The 21492-nt window shown below is 43.6% G+C and overlaps 1 protein-coding gene across 2 annotated transcripts in view; it reads right to left on the bottom strand.

Moving 5' to 3' along the window:
- Window positions 1–21075, bottom strand: part of CNTN5 (contactin 5) — a 3179309-nt gene extending 3158234 nt beyond the window's left edge. For both annotated transcript variants that reach the window (XM_069202389.1, XM_069202386.1), the window contains exon 1: window positions 20636–21075. The gene's annotated coding sequence lies outside the window, so the exon portion shown is untranslated. The remainder of the gene's footprint in view (window positions 1–20635) is intronic.
- Between the last annotated feature and the right edge of the window lie 417 nt (window positions 21076–21492).

Raw genomic sequence — 21492 nt, forward strand, 5'->3', positions numbered from 1 at the left:
GAAGGATGAGGACCACTGTTTCTCCTTAGTTCAGGATGGTCTGGATGTCATTGGTGGCTACAATGAGTGCTGTTTTGGTGCTGTGTTCTTTTTCTAAATCCTGATTGAGTGTTGTCCAGTGGGTTGTGTAGTTCGAGGTGGCTTATGAGTATGAGAAAGGCATTGACCACTTTTTGCTTAAAATCTTTCAGGAATGTGGTTTATGTGATGGAGGTGTGGATGACAATGGTGATGGTGGTGTTGATTGGTGATGCTCTGAGATTGCAGATGTGGTCGAGCATGGATCTGTTGTGGCCACTGAGTGGATGGTCTTCATGACTGTTACTGTATCTTCTCTGGTGTGAGTTTTGTATTTGCTCAGGTGGCTGTCTTTGATGGTGATTAGGAGGTTGGGATGAGATTACCAGGTTCTGGTTGTTGTGTGAAATTGTTGTAGATGTTTATAATTTTGCTGTGGAAGACGTTTTTTAGTTTGTCGCAGAATTCTTGAGGGGTTGATGCTGTTGATGGAGCCTGAGGGTATGGTGAATTCCTTGACGATCAATAAGATCTCCTTGTAGCTGTTGAAGCTCACAGCGATGCGTTCAACTACTTTTCTTTTCTTGGTGTCTCTCAGTTGCTGGTGGTGACATCTGAATGCAGCCTCCTAGATAGTTCTATTGGTGGTTTCATGGCTGGCTCCCCATTTACTTTCTAGATGTTTGTAGTGTCATTTGGAGTCTCAGAGATCCTCTGTGTACCACCTGGGCTGCTTGTTGGTTCTTCTTTTCTTGTTGGATTTCAATTTGCAAAATTGGAACATTTGCAACTTCAAAATGGCTTTTGGGTACATACACAATTCATAGTGTGACTCAGTAAGACATTATGGCATTGAAAAATAGGTTTATGAGAGCACACCTGGGGACCTGTTTAGGGCGTCAGTTCATATTCGTGATTCTTTAAGGTATGTGTCATTAGTTAGCCACCGCAATGAGAATAGCAAACCTTGGGAAATCAAAGGAAGATGTAACCCATTTACAAATGAGAAGGGCATTGCCAAGGGACCTCTTCCCCATTTTAAATGTAAAAAAAAAATACTTTTTAAAACATATCTGTTTTTAATGCATTCCAATCTCCTTTAGAGACAATGGTCTTCATTTTTTTTTAAACAAAAGATGATTGCTTTATTTAAATGAAATCACATACATGATATTCTGATGACGACAGCAGGTCACGATCCCAATCATTGTGGGCCGCAATTTACAACCTATCTCATTAATATCAATATTAATTAGGGCTGTCAAATTGAGACACTACATTTTAATAGTTAGTGAACAGACCTATTGGTAGATAGTTTGGTTCATAAAATACCATTTAGCGCAACCAATGTACATGTACATCTGTCCCTCGATCTGGACCAGTGACTGCACAACTTAGGGGCTGATTTAATTGTTGACAGACTGAGTAATTACTGTTGCCACAACAAAGTACTTTACTCTCACTATGGCAAGAGTACTCCAACACTGTATTTAGAGATGTCCTCTATCCCTGTGTCCAGGATTTGATGTTAATATGGCGTAGCCATACATCAAGCATGACTTCTTTTCTATTTTCAAAAAGAAGATCCTGAAGCAGGACTTTCTTTTTTAGATTTAAAGGACACTGACCCCCATGTCAAGGGAGGATTCTCCCATGGCATGGAGGTCACTTAAATGTTTTCACTGCTCTTTACTTCCATGTTTTTCATGGTGGCCCTGTGTCTGCCCTATCTAAATATGGTGGGGGAACACATGGCCAAATCTCCAATGGCACTTACTCTATCAGACTGTTGGAGGTGTGTATAGGCAGCAGATAAGGAGTAGTCTTCGTCATCTATACACTGAAGGTCAGTCTGATTCTAAATGAGGCTGACAGACCTTCAGATTGGTGGAAAGGGTACTTAGTCACTCTTGCATGCTTTCAGAATAATACACGTGCACCTTCTCTAAAAGAAGCATGTGGGTTGAGCAAAGCAGCAAATGGATACCCAGGATTCTTTAAAAAATCTACTTTTACTTTTTAGCCGCAGGTTTCTTTAATTTTGTCGGAGTTTAGCATAAGTTCTAATCTTGAGGATTCTCTACTACTACTTATCAATTAATTTCTGTACCCACAGTCTCGGGATGTGGACTGTTAAATATTGCTTCTGATGTGTTACAAACTGCTCGCTGCTTCAGTTGCTGCCGGTACATTTCTGGTCATGCAGTATGCTACAACTATTTTCTGCCCTATTGTCACTTTTTATTTTTGTACTGTCATCAAGGTACCTATTTCTTCTTAGCTGTAGTAGCTTGACCTGCCAAAACCTGTTCACTTGGCTGTTCTTTCTTCTTTCCTGCCTTGTCAGATTTTCTGCGTTAATCGCTAGAGAGCATGTCATTTGGTCGCTGATCTGAAGCAGTTAAAAGCAGACTGCCACAGCTAATCAACTCTGCTTTGCTAGGCACGCTGTGTAAGGAAGCTTCCCCTTGTAAAACTGATTGGTCATTGAGATCATGGTGTATAAATATTTGAAGCAGCACTGTAACATTAATGAAGCTAAGCCTAAAATATGCTTTCTTACTTGCAACAAACAGGTATGGTCAAGGGCGACACAGTGTACTAGTTTGTTCATTATTAATTAAAAATCAATAAATGAATTTACTGCTGAAACATGTAAGAAACAGATGCATTCACTTCAAATGTAGGTGATCAAAAAGAAATAAACCATTGTCAGAGTTTCATCACAGAAAGCTTTGTCAAACAATAATATTCTGAGCCACTTTTTAGTCCGCCCATTGCACAGGCAAGTGACATTATCTAGATGCTTAAATGTTCCAGGGAGGAATTTCTGATAGCATCAGTGGTGGTGTTTATTTATTCCACTGATTTGAATATGGCAAAGTTACTGCCAGGAGGAAGCTTAAAGTTAGTCTAATCAACATTCTGAAGATCATGAAAATATATTAAAAAAAATCTGACAAGAGTTTCTGTATTCAATTTTTTATTTGCTGGGATAAGGACAGAAATGTGATACAATGTTCATGGTGACTATGGCAAAAGAGCTGCTGGGACATCCTTTTCTGCAGGTACTGCCCCGTCTAATACCAGCGAGAGAGGTAAGATAAATATTTGACACATATGAACATCTATGATACATATGGAAATCTAGGAACATTCTTGTTCCTCTAGAGACAAGTAGAAACTTTTCCCATTCTTCTGGTTTTGTGTGCGCGGGCAAGAGGGGTGTTAGAAATGGGATCTCTAGTTGGCAGTGGTTTGCACCCTTTAAAGTAGGGACCTTCCCTCTAGTCAGGGTATGGAAGCCACACAGCTAAGATAACCCCTGCTCACCCCCTTGGAAGCTAGGCATGAGCAGTCAGGCTTATCTCTGAGGCAATGTGTAAAGTATTTGTACACACACACACACAGTAATGCAGTGAAAACACCACAAAAGTACTCCACACCAGTTTAGAAAATAGCCGGTATTTATCTGAGGAAAATAAGACCAAAACAACAACATACACAAGTAAAGATACGAATTTTCAAAGATTAAGTTTTAGTAAAGTGCTTGGAAATGCAATAGCTCCAACTGGGGCTATCACGGCATCATGAGGGAGTCATTCCCAAAAGTCCAATGCCACTCGCAAGGGAGTGTACGCCGGTCATGGAGTTGCACTGACTCCAGGTGCAGTGCCTTGGAAAACAAAGAGGAAATAAAGATGTTGCACAGAGTTGGGGAGGTGAGGCGTCACTGGAGCCTTTGGGGTGTTGGTTCCTTACTGCTACCAGGGTGGTGAGGCATTGGTTCCTTACTGCTAGGCAGGGGAGGTGAGGTGTTGGTTCCTTATGGTTGCAGGGGAGGTAATGCAGAGTCGGTGGCGAGTTGTCGGTTCCTTACAACAAGGTGAGGTTGATGAATCCAGCAGATCAAGACACGAGGCACCGAGTTTGCAGGGCTGCGATAACACCACGGGGCCATGGGTGCTGCGGTGAATTTGGGTGTCACAGACGCCAGTGACACTGCACTCGGGTCTCATACTGTGGCAGGACTTCGGAAGCTCTGCGGTAGTGTCGGGCCTGCGGTGCCACTCACAGTCATGCAACGGGATGGAGTCACTGTGGAGTTGATGTGCTTGGTGTCTTCTTGGTTATACCAGAACTCACTCTCAAGGGCCCAGGGACAGGATTTGGAACCACTTGGCAAATCAGGACTCTGAGTTAAAGAGCAGATGAAGGCTTTGATGTCCCTAGGACTTAAGCGGAAGTAAGCTCAGTCCAAGCCCTTGGAGAACCTTTTGAAGCAGGATGTGGAAAGCAAAGCCCAGTACTTTCACTCCCAGGGCAGAAGCAGCACACAGCAGGCCAGCACAACAAAGCAACAGGCAGAGTAGCTGTCCCTCCTAGAGCATCCAGCTCTTCTTCATGGCAGAATGTCCTCAGTCAAGAAGGATTCTAACTATGTAGTGTCAGAGGTCCAGTACTTATACCCATTTCTGACTTTGAAGTAGGTAAACTTCAAAGAGAAGTATTTGTAGTGCCCAAGACCCTGCCTTTCCCTGCCCTGGCCCCAGACACACCCTGGGGGGTTGGAGAATGATTTGCAAGAGAACAGGCACTACCCTATTCAGGTGCAAGAGTCAGCTCCTCCAATCACTTCAGCTCAGGAAAACCCATCAGCCCAGTGATGGGCCATCAGGATATGCAGGACACACCTCCTTTGTGTGACTGTTAGAGTGAATGCACAAACAGCCCAACTGTCATCCAGTCCCAAACGTGTATTCAGCAGATATGCAGAGGTACAGAATGGTTAAGCATGAAAATGCCTACTTTCTAAAAGTGGCTTTTTAAAACTTACAATTCAAAAACCAACTTCACCAAAATATGTATTTTTAAATTGTGAGTTCAGTATCCCAAACTCAAGATCTCTATCTGCTCCCAATGGGAAATGACACTTAAAAGATAAGCCCTGGGGTGCCACTGAGCACTGATATTTGCTGTATTTTACAAGCCCAACAGTATTTGAAGGGTGACCTTCCTTGCTTTCACCAGGTTCCAGGGTATCCTTATTACAATACTGCCAAGATACCGATTTTTGCCCTCTGTGAAGTTTGTTAAATCCCTTGAGCCCAAGGTTGTCTGACAACTGGCATCAGTATCTCCAGTAGTTTAAATAGAATATGAAGAATTGGGAGTCTCATGATGTTGCAAATTTGCACTCCCCTAAATAGAACATCTGGTCCATTAGGTGCACTAGACAAAATGAAGCACGTTTGACTAATAGAACCCATGGTGCAGTTCTTATTAAATCAGGAACAATGCTATTTCATGTGCAGGGTAGGACTGAGACAGAAAATAGGCCTGGACACCAAATTAAAGTGGCCCCCATTAGTTAATCAGACAGCTGCAAAAGTGCACAATGTTTGTAAATTAGGACAGCAGTGAACCTGTAAGGCAAGGTGCATAGGTGTTTTGCAAGGTATGGAAGACTGTATGGATTTGTGCTTGCTGCAGCCAACGTTTATTTTACTATCAGGGAAATCAACAGTAAACACCGGCCCATAAGACCATAAAACAGACCACCTCACAGTTCTAAGACAGTGGGGGTGATTCTAACATTGGCGGGCGGCGGAGGCCGCCCGCCAATGTTCCCCCGTCAAAATACCGCTCCGCGGTCACAAGACCGCTGAGGGTATTTTGAGATTTGCCCTGGGCTGGCGGGCGGCCGCCAAAAGGCCGCCCGCCAGCCCAGGGCAAATCTACCTTCCCACGAGGACGCCGGCTCCGAATGGAGCCGGCGTAGTGGGAAGGTGCGACGGGTGCAGTTGCACCTGTTGCGTATTTCAGTGTCTGCTTTGCAGACATTGAAATACTTTGTGGGGCCCTCTTACGGGGGCCCCTGCAGTGCCCATGCCATTGGCATGGGCACTGCAGGGGCCCCCAAGGGCCCCGCTGCACCCCCTACCGCCATCCTGTTCCTGGCGGGAGACCCGCCAGGAACAGGATGGCGGTAGGGGGTGTCAGAATCCCCATGGCGGCGGAGCGCGCTCCGCCGCCATGGAGGATTCTGTAGGGCAGTGGTAAACCGGCGGGAGACCGCCGGTTTACCCTTTCTGGCCGCGGCTGAACCGCCGCGGTCAGAATGCCCTTGGGAGCACCGCCAGCCTGTTGGCGGTGCTCCCGTGGTCGGTGACCCTGGCGGTCACCGGCCGCCAGGGTCAGAATGACCCCCAGTATGCCTGGGACAGACAGGAGCAGGAATGGTGAAAAATGTCCAAAGTTACTGTTATTGGATACACATATGTGACGTGTTAAAAAGAAGCATCAACGCACTAAATATACACAGAAAACAGACCAATGAAACAAAACACAAGACATTCAATAAACATATTAGTTTGAGTACTCCATCTATATTATGACTGATTGATTTGGGGGTATTTGTGTTTAGCATTTATGTAGCACCTGGTGTGCCACTTGTATGGCACTGTGGTGCTGAATGTAGTCAGGGACTTCTTGCCAAGTGGCTCTGACGTTTTTATTACAAACCGGAGTCTGTGGTGGAGTATGGAGCTGTGGAAATGGACTATCTAAGGGTACAGCAAAGTGTCTATATAAGGTGACTAGTCTATTGGCTTTATCTTTATCTTAATCGTGACTTTATACTGGAGATTCCAAGCAGCCATGAGGCATGTCCTAAAATCACTTTGGTTACACAGCCCAGTGATATTGTGCAGGGCTCTTCAGTCATACTTCCACACCTCAATCCAGAGCTTGTCAAGTGCACTTTTCATGAAATTAACCAACACAGAGCACTAGAAATTCAGCCTGAAATGGAAGCACGGTGTTTTACATGACATCTCACATTCATGTGTCCAAGAAACTGCACTCAGGGTCTGCAGTGCTTAATTTGAACCAGTGGCTGCTGATGGGGGCCTCCAGCACTGATTTTCAGGGACCGGAACTTATTTTTCCTTGTCAGATATTTACAAAGTGTAAGAGAGGGAAAAACAAACCAAGTGGAATGGATAGAGGAATAGAAAGCAGGGAAAACCGATGGAAAGGGAGAAAGCAGAGGCAAGCAAGAGTGAGATAAAAGTGCAGGATGTGCTTTGAAGTGGATTAAACAGGAATGAAGTGGATTAAAGACTACGCTACCTAGGGTGGGGGGGGCGGTTCGGCACCGACCGAGATGGCGGCGTAACGTTGAGGCTCCGTGGATAAGGGAGGCCTCAGTAGTTATTTATGCCACTGCAGATTCCTTTTTCGGAGGAGACAAACACGTGTCTCCTCCTGTTGTACTGGTGAGTCCTAGGGGCGACTTTTATTTATTTATGTTTACTTGTGTGACTGGCCCCAGGGGAGTTTCCTCAGGAATGGAATTCCACCCACCATTTTAAATACTGACTAACATATTTTCTCCTCAGAACTGCTTAACCTTGAAGTATTTTCTACTTTACTATTGCAGCAAATCCTTTTCCTAATCTGTTTTCCTCTTATATATTTGAGAATATGAAAAGGATCATTTTCTTTATTTTTCCCTTCATCTTGGAAATGTTATCATTTACTTATTTAGTGACAGGATGAGGCTGATTTTTATTAACAATTTTTACTTATATCGCATTGTTTTTGTGTATATAATCATTTGGCATTTTACTGGATACTTTCTAGTAGATTTCTCAACTTCCACAGATATTTAATATCTTTACCGCGCAACGTTGACTTAGGGTGCTTTTATTCTTCTTTTGCATACTCATTCCGCTTCAAGTTGAGGCTTATGGGAAAGAAAAGAAGTCTTAAACTCTCTAATACTCCTCATATTACTCCTCAGTCAGATTCAGACTCTAACTGCGACAACATGGATGACACGATTTCCTCAAGATCTGAGTCCCACTCAGGAACCGGATATGACTTCATCAAACAAAATAACAACAGGTTCAAACAAAAGACTTAAAAAAGATCCTCCCTCCCCAGGGAAGCCCTCGTCAACCTCCATGGATTTGATTTTGGAAGAAATGTGTGCATTGAAACCCTTTATGGAGGAGACCACAAAAGCTTTGCAGCACTTAAATGATATATGGTTTTACTTGGAATCAAGAGTTTTACTGGTGGAACAGGAAAGAGAGAAATTTCAACAAGCAGTTTCTTGTATTTCAAACCTGAAGTCTGAAATTTCACTACTCAAGAGACATAGTGAGGATCTTGAAAATAGAAATCCTAGGAATAATCTACGCTTATATGTTTTTCAGAAAATACAGAGGGCTCCAATCCGACTACATACTTCCAAACCTTTCTTCTTAAACTTCTGGATTTTATCATCAACCAGTTCTCTCAATATCCAGAGGGCTCACAGATTGGGACCGAAAGTCTCTAATAAACCAAGAGGAATCATTATGCCCTTTTTGCAATACACAGACTTACTTCAAGTCCTGTCTACCGTTAAGGCTAAAAAACAAATAACTTGGAACTGTCACAAACTGTATTTCTCTCAAGATGTTGCCAAAGCTACAACTGATTGCTGCAAACAATGTTTAGACTTGCATCATCAATTCAGAGCCATCAATGCTAGATTTGGATTACTTCATCCATGTCTATTCAAGATGACATACAAAGAGAAAACAACCACTTTCGAAGATCCGGACACACTTAAGCAATTCTTACAATAACATAGAACAGAAGAAATGGATACTTCAAAAGTCACCTAATTTGGACTTTTTCTTAAGATTATCACTTGATTTTATTGTTTTTCTCCCAGTAGTACAATCTTAATTTAATGCAGTCTTTTTTCTGTTAATATAGGTATATGTCCTCGCATCTCATTCCTGTTTGCCACCCATTATGTGACATCTTCATCCAAGTTGAGCTCATCCATGCGTTCTGTGGATCTTGATGGAAGTCTTCATCATCTTCTGGTGTTGCTACCCTCCCCTTCTGTTCTGTATTTTTGTAGGTATGTCCTTCAGTCGTCATTTGTATGACCTGTACTGTCTCTTTGTTCTTTGCAACTTTCTGACTTTTTACTTTATCTTTCTAATTTATTCTTTAACTTTTCTTGTTTTCTTCTCATCAGACCTTTTCTCTTTCTTTTCTTTTATTCATTAATTTTCTTATTTTTCTCATTCTTTATTTTTTCTGTAAATATTTCTGAAACTGTAAACATACAATATATGCTTACTAATGTTTTTATGTTACTTTCCAGATTACTACATGGAATATAAAAGGGTTAGGTAATCCCATCAAATGACAACGGGTGTTATCTCATTTAGCCAAACTAAAAACAGATGTAGCAGTTCTTCAGGGATCACACCTCTCTGAGACAGAAGTAACTGAACTTAAATAATGTTGGGTAGGCAATGTGTTTGCTTCTCATGCTCTGGGGAAGAAAAATGGAGTAGTGATTCTTTGCCATAAACAGGTGCATTTTACGGAAATACACCAAGAAACTGATTTTTGAGGGTCGCTGGATTATTGTCAAACTCTGGATAAATAATATACCTCTTATTATTTTTAATGTTTATGGTCCGGTTTCAGTAGATAATATTTTTTGGTCCAATATATAAGATAAATTACATTCATGTGATGATGTCTATGTTAAATTTGGCAGAGACTGTAATCACATTTTGGACCCTGTTTTGGACCGACACTCAACAGTTAAGTTCATACATTTCAAGATGCACTCTCAATTTAAATCTTGCATACATCGTAACTCCTTAGTTGATATTTGGAGATTATGTCATCCAGACCTTTCTGAATATACTTTTTATTCACACCCACGCCACTCACAATCTCAGATAGATTATCTTTTCTTTAGTAAATCTTTTACCCAAAATGTTCTCTGTTCAGACATAGGTTCCATTTTGATTTCAGACTATGCACCAGTTTATAAAGATATTGACCTTATTCCTTTTTCACCTCATGCTGGCAGATGTCGTTATAGCAACTCTCTCCTTTCCGATTCTAAATTTACTTCTGAATTTGAATCCTTTATTAATGAATTCTTTACCTTAAACATGACACCTGACACCTCTTTTGTTTCCATTTGGGACTATTTAAAGCAGCTAGAGGTTTTAGAATAAAATTTGTTTCCATCAAGAAAAAACTCATGGAATCCCAAACTACGCAATTACTTAAAAGAATTAAAAAACTTAAATATGATTATTATCGTTCTAATAATGAAGCATCATTAGGTTCTCTTTTTGAAGCCACATTTTTATTTAATAAATTGATAACGAATGTGGCTTCCTCATATTTCTAAAAAAGTAGTGCAAAATATTGTGGGGGTCAAAACAAAATGTGAAAGTTGTTTGCTAATCTAAAGATCAGGAGAGAAGGGACTAAAATTGAATCTCTACGAAAATTCAAGTGGGAATCTTATTTATACAGGTAAAGATAAAGGGAGTCATTATGACCCCAGCGGTCTGCGTTAATATGGAGGAAAGTACTGCCAACAGGCTGGCGCTACTTTTCTCCATATTATGACATTGGCGGTTTGGCAATGTACCACACCGACCGCCATGGCGGTAATGACCACCAGGCTGGAGACTTCACTCTCCAGCCCGGCGGCCATCACTTGCCCGCCTGCAGGATTATGACCCCACCTACCGCCATGGTTTTCATAGCATCCTTACTGCCACGAAAACCATGGAGGTAGGCAGTATCAGTGACAGGGAATCCCTTCCCTGTCACTATTAGGGGTCTTCCCTGCCCTCTCCCCAGGTTTCCCCCACCCTCTCTTCCTCTCCAGACCCCCCATACATGCCCCTCCCTTCACACACGCACACATGCATATACACACCCATTCCAACATACATCCACGCAAGCATACATCCATTCACACACACACACACACTTGCACACACTTACATACATACATGCACACACGGAATCACACAACTCAACATACACGCACTCACACATCCATACATGCACACACACACAACACTTAACACACACCTGCATACACACACGCACAGACATACACCTCTCCCCTGTCGGAGAAACCAACTTACCGGTCGTCAGGGGGTCCTCCGGCAGGAGAAGGGATGAGGCGCTCCTGCCAGCAGCAGCGTCCGCCAGCAGAATACTGCCAGGCCATATTATTCTCATAATATGGCCACAGCCGGATTTCCGTCATCCGTCTGGCGGAAATCCTGCTGTGGTCATAATCCGGTAGACGGCTGGTAGCCATGGCGACGGTCTTTTGACAGCCGTCGCTGCGGTGGTAGGCGGTTGTTACCGCCATGGTCCTAATGAGGACAATAATGCAGGAATTTGTTCTACATCAATTTATATTCCTATGATACTCATTCATCCCGACCAGATTTATCAACATACTTTCAATTCATCCCCTCTCCCTCTGCACAGCATATTGATTTATATTCACTTGGGTCAGATATCACACTCTCAGAATTATCTCATGTAATCTCTGTCCTTCGCACTGGGAAAGCTCCTGGTGCTGACGGGTTTACTATTGAATTTTATAGTTGCTTCACGAAATCCCTTTTACCTAAACTTTTACAGTTATTTAATTCTTTCATCACAGCCGGCTCCTCCTATGGTACCTTTCAGGAAGCTATGATTTGTTTGATGCCAAAAGATCATAAAGATCCCACACTTTGTGAAAATAATCGTCCCAGTTCTCCAGTTAATACAGATTATAAAATATTCACAAAAACTTTGGCTCTACGACAGATCCCATCTTACCTGAACTTGTAGGTGCTGAACAATTGGGTTTTGTTAAAGGTCGTCTACACTCCGACAATGCTTGAGTTCTTTTTAATATCCTAACCAAGGCATCTACATTAAATCATCCTATTGCGGCTAACGCCTTAGATGCTGAGAAAGCATTTGATAATATGGAATGGAGCTTCATATTTCAGGCATTAAAGTGGTGGGCCACCTCCCAAACTAATTCAATTGATATCCATACTATATTCAAGTCCAAAAGCTACAATTTTTGTAAATGGTTTGCTCTCGGATTATTTTCCCTTATTTAGAGGAGTGTGTCAAGGCTGCCCATTATCACCATTATTGTTTATTATAGAACTGGAACTCTTTTTTTACTAGAATTTGACAAGATTTGCATATCTCAGGTTTTCAACTAGAATCTCAAAAGGTTAAAATGTTGGTTTATGCTGACGATATTCATTTATGCTGTTCTAATCCCAGTACCTCTCTGCCTCCCTTCTTCCATCAGGTCAGAAAATACCTTTTCGCATCTCTCCAGTTATAAACTTAACTCTGATAAATGTGATATACTACCTTTAAATGTTCTGTGTCATAAACAACTTGTTATTTCCACTGGATTTACTTGGCAGCCCTCTAAAATAAAATATTTAGGAGTATGGTTCTCACAAGCTATTAATGAGACTATAAAGTTCAATTTTGAAAACATCTATAAAACATTAAGGGGGTCATTCAGACCCCGGCGGGCGGCGGGAGCCGCCCGCCTGGCGGGAACCGCCGAATGAACGCACCGCGGTCTAAAGACCGCGGCGGCCATTCTGTGTTTCCCGCTGGGCTGGCGGGCGACCGCCAGAAGGCCGCCCGCCAGCCCAGCGGGAAACCCCTTCCTACGAGGAAGCCGGCTCCGAATGGAGCCGGCGGAGTGGGAAGGGTGCGACGGGTGCAGTAGCACCCGTCGCGAATTTCAGTGTCTGCTATGCAGACACTGAAATTCAAAGTGGGGCCCGCTTATGGGGGCCCCTGCAGTGCCCATGCCATTGGCATGGGCACTGCAGGGGCCCCCAGGGGCCCCACGACACCCCTCACCGCCATCCTGTTCCTGGCGGTCGGAACCGCCAGGAACAGGATGGCGGTGAGGGGGTCGGAATCCCCCAAGGCGGCGCAGCAAGCTGCGCCGCCATGGGGGATTCCTCAGGGCAGCGGAAAACCGGCGGAAGACCGCCGGTTTTCCTGTTCTGACCGCGGCCAAACCGCCGCGGTCAGAATGCCCTGCGGGGCACCGCCAGCCTGTTGGCGGTGCTCCCGCCGACCCCGGCCCCGGCACCGCCGGGGTCGGAATGAGCCCCTAAATGATATCCTTTCTCATTGGCATCCACTTTTCCTCTCCTGGTGGGGGAGACTAGATTCTATTAAAATGATGCTTTCCCCCATGGTATCATATATAATTACGATGATCCCTGTCCATATTCCTTTCTATTATTTTTTTTTAAATAGACTTTTTACTTTCCAAATGTCTATGGAAAGGCATCGCCCCATATCGCATTGTCTCTTTTAAAAATAGATAAGTCAAATGGAGGTCTTAGATTTCCTGACTTCAAAAAATATCATCACGCCTTTTCTTTGAAACAATCTGCTAAATGGCTTTCCTCTGACTTACACCTACATCCTTCGGTATGGGTACAGCTATAGAAATCTCTTGTTTCTGCTTTTGATTTTAAAGGATCTCTTGCTTTTAGCCAATATAGCCCAATTCCTGCACCAGTTATTTTCCACTGTCGCAAACTCCCATCACCTCTTTTGCCCTCAGCTTGTCCCTCTAGTACTAACTTTTCACAACAACCTATTTGGCATAATAAACTCATACAAGTCAACAACTGATATATACTGGAAATCATGGCACTCCAGAGGGTTATACTAGTTGTCACAACTTTTTGCTCATAATCAAGTTGTATCTTTTACTGATCTTCAAAAGACATACTCCTTACCCTCAGCGTGTAAACCACAATACAAACTTTTACACACCTCAATTACACAGTACATTTCCACTTTGTCATCTGTACCTTCTCCTCTTTCTTTTTTGGCTTACCTTTGCTCCTTATTACACACTAATCCTTCGGCCTCTGCTATTTACAAGTCTCTACAATTGAACCGGGTTAGAATCAAATCTAAGACAGAATTGCCCTGGGAAAAAGATTTGGCAAAATGCTGGCCAACTACTTTATGGGGCAAATTATGGCTTAAAATCCAAAAACTACACAAACACTTTATTTTGTTTACCACAGACTGTTATTTACTTCTTCATTACATAGGGCCAGATGTAGCAAGCCGTTTGCATGTCGCAAACTGCGAAAATCGCAGTTTGCGCCATGCAAACGGCCTCACGCGATGCTCATTCCCAAATTGCGAGTCGGTACCGACTCGCAATTTGGGAATGTGACTTGCAAATAGGAAGGGGTGTTCCCTTCCTATTTGCGACTCGCATCGCATGTCGCAGTTACCACCAGTGTCACACTGGTGGTAACTCATTCGCAAAAGGGAAGGGGTCCACATGTGACCCCTTTCCCTTTGTGAATGTCGACAAAAATATTTTAGTACTATGGACCACTGCCTGCTCTGAAAAAAACGAAACCAAATGGTTTCGGTATTTTTTTCATTTTGCAACTCGTTTTCCTTTAAGGAAAACGGGCTGCAAATTTTTTAAAAAAACTACTTTATTTAAAAAGCAGTCACAGACATGGAGGTCTGCTGACTACAACAGGCCACCATCCCTGTGAGTGCAGGGACTCACTATGGGGCTGCAAAATGCGACCCACCTCATGAATATTGATGAGGTGGGTCTTTGCGACCCCATAGCGAGTCACAGAAGGTGTCTGAGACACCATTCTGCGTCCGATTTTGCTACTTGCAAATTGCGAGTCGCTCAGACCCGCAATTTGCAAGTTGCAAAATCGGATTTTGCTACATCTGGCCCTTAGTTCCTTCTCCACAATCAGTAGCCCATCATGTTAGTCCTGTTCATATCCAAATGCAGATCTAAAACATATGTTATATGAATGTCCTCCCATTTCCCTTTTCTTGAGGTTAGTCTGGCGGCAAATTAACAAGATTTTTAAACTCAAAATTCCTTTTTCCCTCGCAAAAAATGTATTTGGCAGTTTGGCTTCACATAGCCCGGATGTAAATTTGAAATATAAACAGATAGATCTATTGTTAGCAGTTGCATTGCATTTAATAACATCAAATTGGAAACAAGCCAGTTGTGTAACTTTTCGAGCTTGGTGGAATGCTGTTTGTTTTCATCACAGATTGGACACTAACTATGTTTCCCCTGTTTCATTGGCTATTAAGAGGGATTTATTATGGCTTCCTCTAACTAATTATCTTTCTCTCATCTCCACTCATATTAGTAAAATTATTACTGTATCAGCTGAGGATAGAAAACCACCCTGAACACTTGTTTTTACCCTTTTTATTGTTATCTAAATATTTTGAACATTGCATATTTTAAATGAATATACTTAACTTGTTTTAATGTTCACAGTTTTTTTCATGTATATCTTGTTATATTCTTTCAACATGATCAGATGACCCTTCCTTTCCTTATCTATTCCCCCTCCCATTAATCTTTTTCTAATTTCGTTACTTCCCAGCATAGGTACATTGCATTCTTTTTATATACTTAATTGTATTTTCATTTTTCCTACTATATTTAATGGTTAAAATGTGTTGCCTTATCAATTCACATTTATCCCATGTACTAGAATATTTATTTTGCTGTTTTACAATAAACACAAACTTTTTTTTTTTTTAAAGACTATGCTGCCTGTGTACCTGTCCCACCAATATTTAATTGCACCCTCCCGTGGGGTTCTGAGCAGAGCTTGGGACACCGGCAGTCATTATTTTATCAATTGAGCACTGAGGGTCTGATTAGCCCATAGAGAATTCTGGCAGTGCCAGAAGGTCTAGTCTGACAGGTAAATGTGTGGGTCGGCTTTATGGCTGATTGGAGGCCTGCTTTATGGTCTGCTGGACAGTTTTTACAGTTGATTTCCCTGATATTATTACTAATGTTACCAGCAGCAAACACAGGTGTATGTAGTCTCCAATTTCTTGCAAGACTCATATACAGCAAGTCTTTACAAGATCAAAACTGCTTCAATTTGCAGAATTCCAACCACTTTTTTTTAGCTACGATCCGCTAACGGGTAACACTGCCTTGTTTTCTGCCCCAGTACAACCCTGACTGCACTACCTTTCTACATTTAAAATGTGTATTTCTGAAACCTGATTTCTAAGAAAGTCACGTCACCTGTGAATGCAGGGAATCAAGAAAGAACAGGTATGATTCTTCGTGTGGGAGATCCTCATATGGAACGCTGTTCAACACAGAACCCAACAAGTTTATCCAATTTTGACTTTCAATTAGGGGTTAGAGCACATACACTGTGTAATGGATAACTGTATCCCATCTCTAGATTTCAAGATTACCAGCAGATGAGTCCCAAGAAAAATGAAGAAAAGTAAAGGATGACCATCCTCTAATGGGTCATTTTCCCCAACACCCATAAACCCAAATGGGACAAATTATGTCCAAAATGAACTATTTTCACATATTTACACTCCTATATGGATATCTTAATGGACTAAGAAAGACAGTACCTTATGCTTATTGAATGTTTCAACTTGTAAATATGCTAGTAGGGCAAGGTAGCTGATTATGCCCATCAAGTAGATAGTGAATATGGATGAAGTTGGTTCGAAGACATGGTGAGTCAAACTTATAGATAATTAGAGCTCTAGCTCCGTGGTCCCCAACCTTTTCACTTCTGTGGACCACAACTTTATCATCATTGGAATCCGGAGACCTCCAATGGGTCATTACTGGAAGCTGGGGACCCCAGACTAAACATTGCTGATAATTTGAAATGCAAAACAATTCACAGAAAATAAAGAAATAAGCATTCATCAAACACATACACAAATTACACATTTTATTTAATTTGCAAACAAATATACTTTAAACAAAAACAAATTCATTTTATTAGGAAGGTTGGAGCTTTTCTAAATTCAATTGAAGCCACACATCATCTATACGATGTTCTGTTTGATGCACTTGCACTGCTACCACGAATCAATCTGAGGATATTAATTTAATTTTTAGCCTTTAATTGCAAATACCCTGACATTTACAGTACGTTTTAAAATTTTCAATTGTACATTTAGGCACTTTATTTATGTACACTTTATTAATCTGTTATTTAATTTTCTAAGCAGTCATTGACCCCCTGAGGAGGCTTTGCGGACCCCCAGGGGTCCCGGATCCACTGGCTGGGAACCACTGCTCTAGCTCAAAACAATCAAACTTCTGCCTTGAATGCATGTTAGCACCAAAACCTGCATGTTATCCCCCCTTAAAAGAAAATACTAGGAAAAAGGTGTAATTTATCAGTCGTGATATATTCTGAACCGTGCAGTGTCTGATTTTATCATGTGCACTGAATACCAACTATCTCATTGGCACACTCATAAATAGGCCCATAGGTCCTCATCAAAATGTAAGGCTAAATTATGATCCCTGTACAAATCGGTGTTTGCACAGCGATCGAATTACAAGTTGTGGGAGAAGGATCACTCTCTTGTGCGCAGTTTTCCCCTGACAATATCCTGCAGGCCAAATCTGCCAAAATATATTGAAAGAAAATGCCCAAAAAACAGGCAAACAGTGCACAATTTGGCGTGTTAAAAACGTATTATGCAAGATGTGCTTCCCTTTCAAGTAAAATACCTCAGAATAGGAGGTACTGGCCACACGTGTTAACTCCCTCACCATCGGTAATGGTGTTTACCACAGGTGGGAGCTACCCCACCCTATTGCACCGAACTTGTGGTGAGGACTTAAGTTAGCTTTCTTGATTTTCGCTGTTTTTAAAATTGCATTTTCCTGGTAAGTCAGATTTACTTGTGTACAGCCTTCGGTGCGCAAACAGCTCTCTCCCGTGCACATACATCCCTCTTCTGTGTGAGACAACCATCTCTGGTGTACATGAAACTCTTCAGCTGTCTACAACAGCAATCCCAGCTCGAGTAGTATATTATAGTATAGATCCCTGATGCTCAAGTATTCACTGCACAGGTGTTCATTCTCCCTTCAAATGGAGAGATCAAACACAGCGTGTTATTTCATAATGGCAAACTGATAATGAATGCACGAGTCATTTCTCTCATTCACAGCCCAATACAATATTAATCAGTAGGTGGCAGGCTCAGTGCCATGAGAAGATGTTTAACGTCATTTCAGTTTTTTTCGCGGTCTTTTAAACCTCACTGAGGACTATTCCGAGGACCAAATTAATTCATTACTCGCCTCCCTTTGAGGAACATGTGCAGAAATGACAAGCTCTCAGCTTGTGCAAGGGCCCCGAATCGGACTAGGAGATCGGAAAATGGACTTAAGTCCCAAATCTATGAGAAGCAACGACACTGTGCAGAAGCTGCGAACCTGTGCTGGAGCGTTGAACCTGTTCTGAAGCTCTGAACCTGTGCTGAAGCTGCGACCCTGGGCTTTAGCTCTTAACCTGTGTAGAAGGGCCGAACCTGTGCTGGACCTTGACCCTGTGCCGATGCTGCGACCCTGTGCTGGAGCTCTTAACCTGTGCAGAAGATCCGAACCTGTGCTGGAGCTCTGAACCTTTGCAGAAGATCCGAACCTGTGCTGGAGCTTGAACCTGTGCTGAAGATGCGACCCTGTGCTGGAGCTCTTAACCTGTGCAGAAGATCCGAACCTGTGCTGGAGCTCTGACCCTATGCCGAAGATCCGAACCTGTGATGGACCTTGACCCTGTGCCGAAGCTGCAACCCTGTACTGGAGCTCTTAACCTGTGCTGAAGATCCGAACCTGTGCTGGAGCTCTGACCCTATGCAAAAGATCCGAACCTGTGCCGAAGCTGCAACACTGTACTGGAGCTCTTAACCTGTGCAGAAGATCCGAACCTGTGCTGGAGCTCTGACCCTGTGCAGAAGATCCGAACCTGTGCTGGAGCATGAACCTGTACCGAAGCTGTGACCCTGTACTGGAGCTCTTAACCTGTGCAGAAGATCCGAACCTGTGCTGGAGCTCTGAACCTGTGCTGTCCTCTAAACCTGTGCTGGACCTCTGAACCTGTGCAAAAACTCAGGTATCACACAAAGCTCCAGCTCTCAACAGAAACTCTGTAACTGTGCTGGTACTCTAAACACTGGTGCTCTGAACTTGTGTGGAAACTGAGGACATAAAGATAGTTTCAACTCTCTACAGAAGCTTCGAACCTGTGCTGGTTCTCTCAGCCTCTGCTGGTGCTCTGATCCTATATGGGCACTCAGGACACATACAAAGCTCCGGCTCTCTAAGGAAGCTCAGAACCTGTGCTGGTGCTCTTAACTTGTGCTGGTGCAACTTGTGCCGGTGCTCCGAACTTGTGCTAGTGCTCTGAACCTGTTGGGCTCACGCAAAACTCCAGATCTCTACAGAAACTCCGTACCTGTGCTGGTGCTCTGAACCGCTGCTGCTCTGAACTTGTGTGGAACCTCAGGACATATAAAAAGCTCCAGCTGTTTACTGATGCTCCGTACCAGTGCTGGTGCTCAGAACCTGTACGGGAACTCAGGACACACAAAGCTCCAGCTCTCGGCAGAAGCTCCGAACCTGTGCCGGTGCGCTGAACCTGTGCCGGTGCTTTGAACCTGCAGGGGAACTCAGGACACATACAAAGCTCCAGCTCTCTACAGAAGCTCCGCACCTGTGCGGGTGCTCTGAACCTGCAGGGGAACTTCGGACACACGAAGCTTCAACTCTACAGAAGCTCCGAACATGTGCACAAGCTCCGATCCTCTACGGATGTTCTGCACCTATGCAGAGGTTCCAGACCCATGAGTGCGAACCGTATTCGTGCAAACGCCGAGCACTTGTGGGAGCTTGAACCTGTGCAGACGCCCCCAGCTGGCGCTGGTTTCTAACACAATTTTTATGGGCCGGATATTACATTTAAAAAAAATCAAATTGAATTAAATTAAATTCCAGGCGCCCAGTTTTGTGCGATGTCACTTTTAAATAATCCCAAACCACTAAAAAAATAACATTCCTTTTTCCTTTTCATATTCTTGAATGCTAAACATGAAGTAGGTCCCATCTAGTTTTTAAAACATTAACACAATAAAACACACGTCAAAACAATCTTGGCAAAACCAAAATGTCATCCAAATAAACAGTAGTCGCACACGCAATGCACCTAAACTGCCTTTATATCTGCTCCTTGTAGCCACGGCGTAGTCCTCGTCAATAATTGTACTTTTCTATGATCAAAGCCCTGCTTCTTAATGCAGGAAAGGCGCAGCATTCGTGCTGGGCGAGTTGGAGGACAGGTACACGAGAATGACAAACACCCAAACAGATCTCAGTCGCGTGCTCAGCCCATGATCCACCTCTCAGTGCGAAGGCAGAACTTCCTCCCGTCTCCAGCTTAAAAAATGCTGAGCGAGTGCCACACACTGACTGTTCAGCACGGGCAGACCCATTCACATCTCTGCGCGCCACAGCATGAGGCGAGAACACACCTGCGTGTCTTTATTTCACCTGGCGCAGAAGTGCCCCGACATCATAGTACCCGCTACCTACCCTCGCTGAAGCCTGGCAGGGGTGCTCTTGCCTATAGTGCCGGCACTGCTTGTCAATGCCGCCTGTACATCCCGCAACAACTTTCAGAATCAAAGGTTTAATGGGGCGAGCAGCCCGGAACAGCATGCTGCCACCGCCGCGAAGCAGCCGCCCTCCTCTGTGTACCAGGGAGCACCAGCTCCGTCCACCGGCGAAGACTGGAGCCGGCACGGCACGCAGAGCTGTGTGTAAATACCCTCAGCACATGCGAGAATTCTCTGATAACAAAGCCTGCTTGCTGAGGCGATGGATATCTCTCCTTACCTTGCCAGTTAGATGTATGCCCGCCTCGAGGCTGTGCCAGCCGGTGGATACCTCCCAAGCCCCGTGCAGCCTCAGGTGATCCCCAAACTGTGGTCCTGCCTGGTATTCTGCCGGGGGAGAGTGAGAGTGGCTTCAGAGCAGCCGAAGGGACCGGTGGACCGCGCTGTGCCTAGGCTCCGGGAGGACGCAGGCAGCGCGTCGGTGCAGCGCAGAGGGTTCCCGTCACTTGGCAGCTGCGTCCATGCAGTTGCTGTTTCCTCCACTTCGTGGCTGCTGCTGCGGACGCAGAGGTGATGCGGTGCCCCCCCGGTCGGCGTTTTCTGTAAAAGAATCCCTCAGCCAATGTATCGGCGCTCCCCTTGCTCTCAAGTCTTAACTGGCTGCTGGTTCCCGCTGCAGCCTCTGTGTGCAGGAGCGTATGTTGTGTATGCCTGGCTCTCTCCTCCTTCGCTCCCTCCCCATATTAATCAACCCGCCTCCCCACCTCCTATCAGCTGTCGTTCACACCCTTCTTGTACCTTCCTCCACTTTCTTTTTTTCTCACCGAATTTTCTTTCCACCTCCTCTAACCAACAGCTCCTTTTTCTTCATTTCCAGGGTCACATCTTTGGCTCCTGCCCTCTCCATGGTACATATTTCCCGCTCTAGCTCCCTCTCTTCACCTCACACCTTCTGTTTCATTTGCTGCTACTGTTTTTACCTTCTATCTATCTATCTATCTATCTATCTATCTATCTATCTATCTATCTATCTATCTATCTATCTATCTATCTATCTATCTATCTATCTTCCTGTCTATCTACCTACCAATCTATCTATCTATCTAGCCTTACATTTCAATACACCTCTCTTTTGTT

This window comes from Pleurodeles waltl, chromosome 8 (assembly GCF_031143425.1).
Source record: "Pleurodeles waltl isolate 20211129_DDA chromosome 8, aPleWal1.hap1.20221129, whole genome shotgun sequence".
NCBI classification, from domain to species: domain Eukaryota; kingdom Metazoa; phylum Chordata; class Amphibia; order Caudata; family Salamandridae; genus Pleurodeles; species Pleurodeles waltl.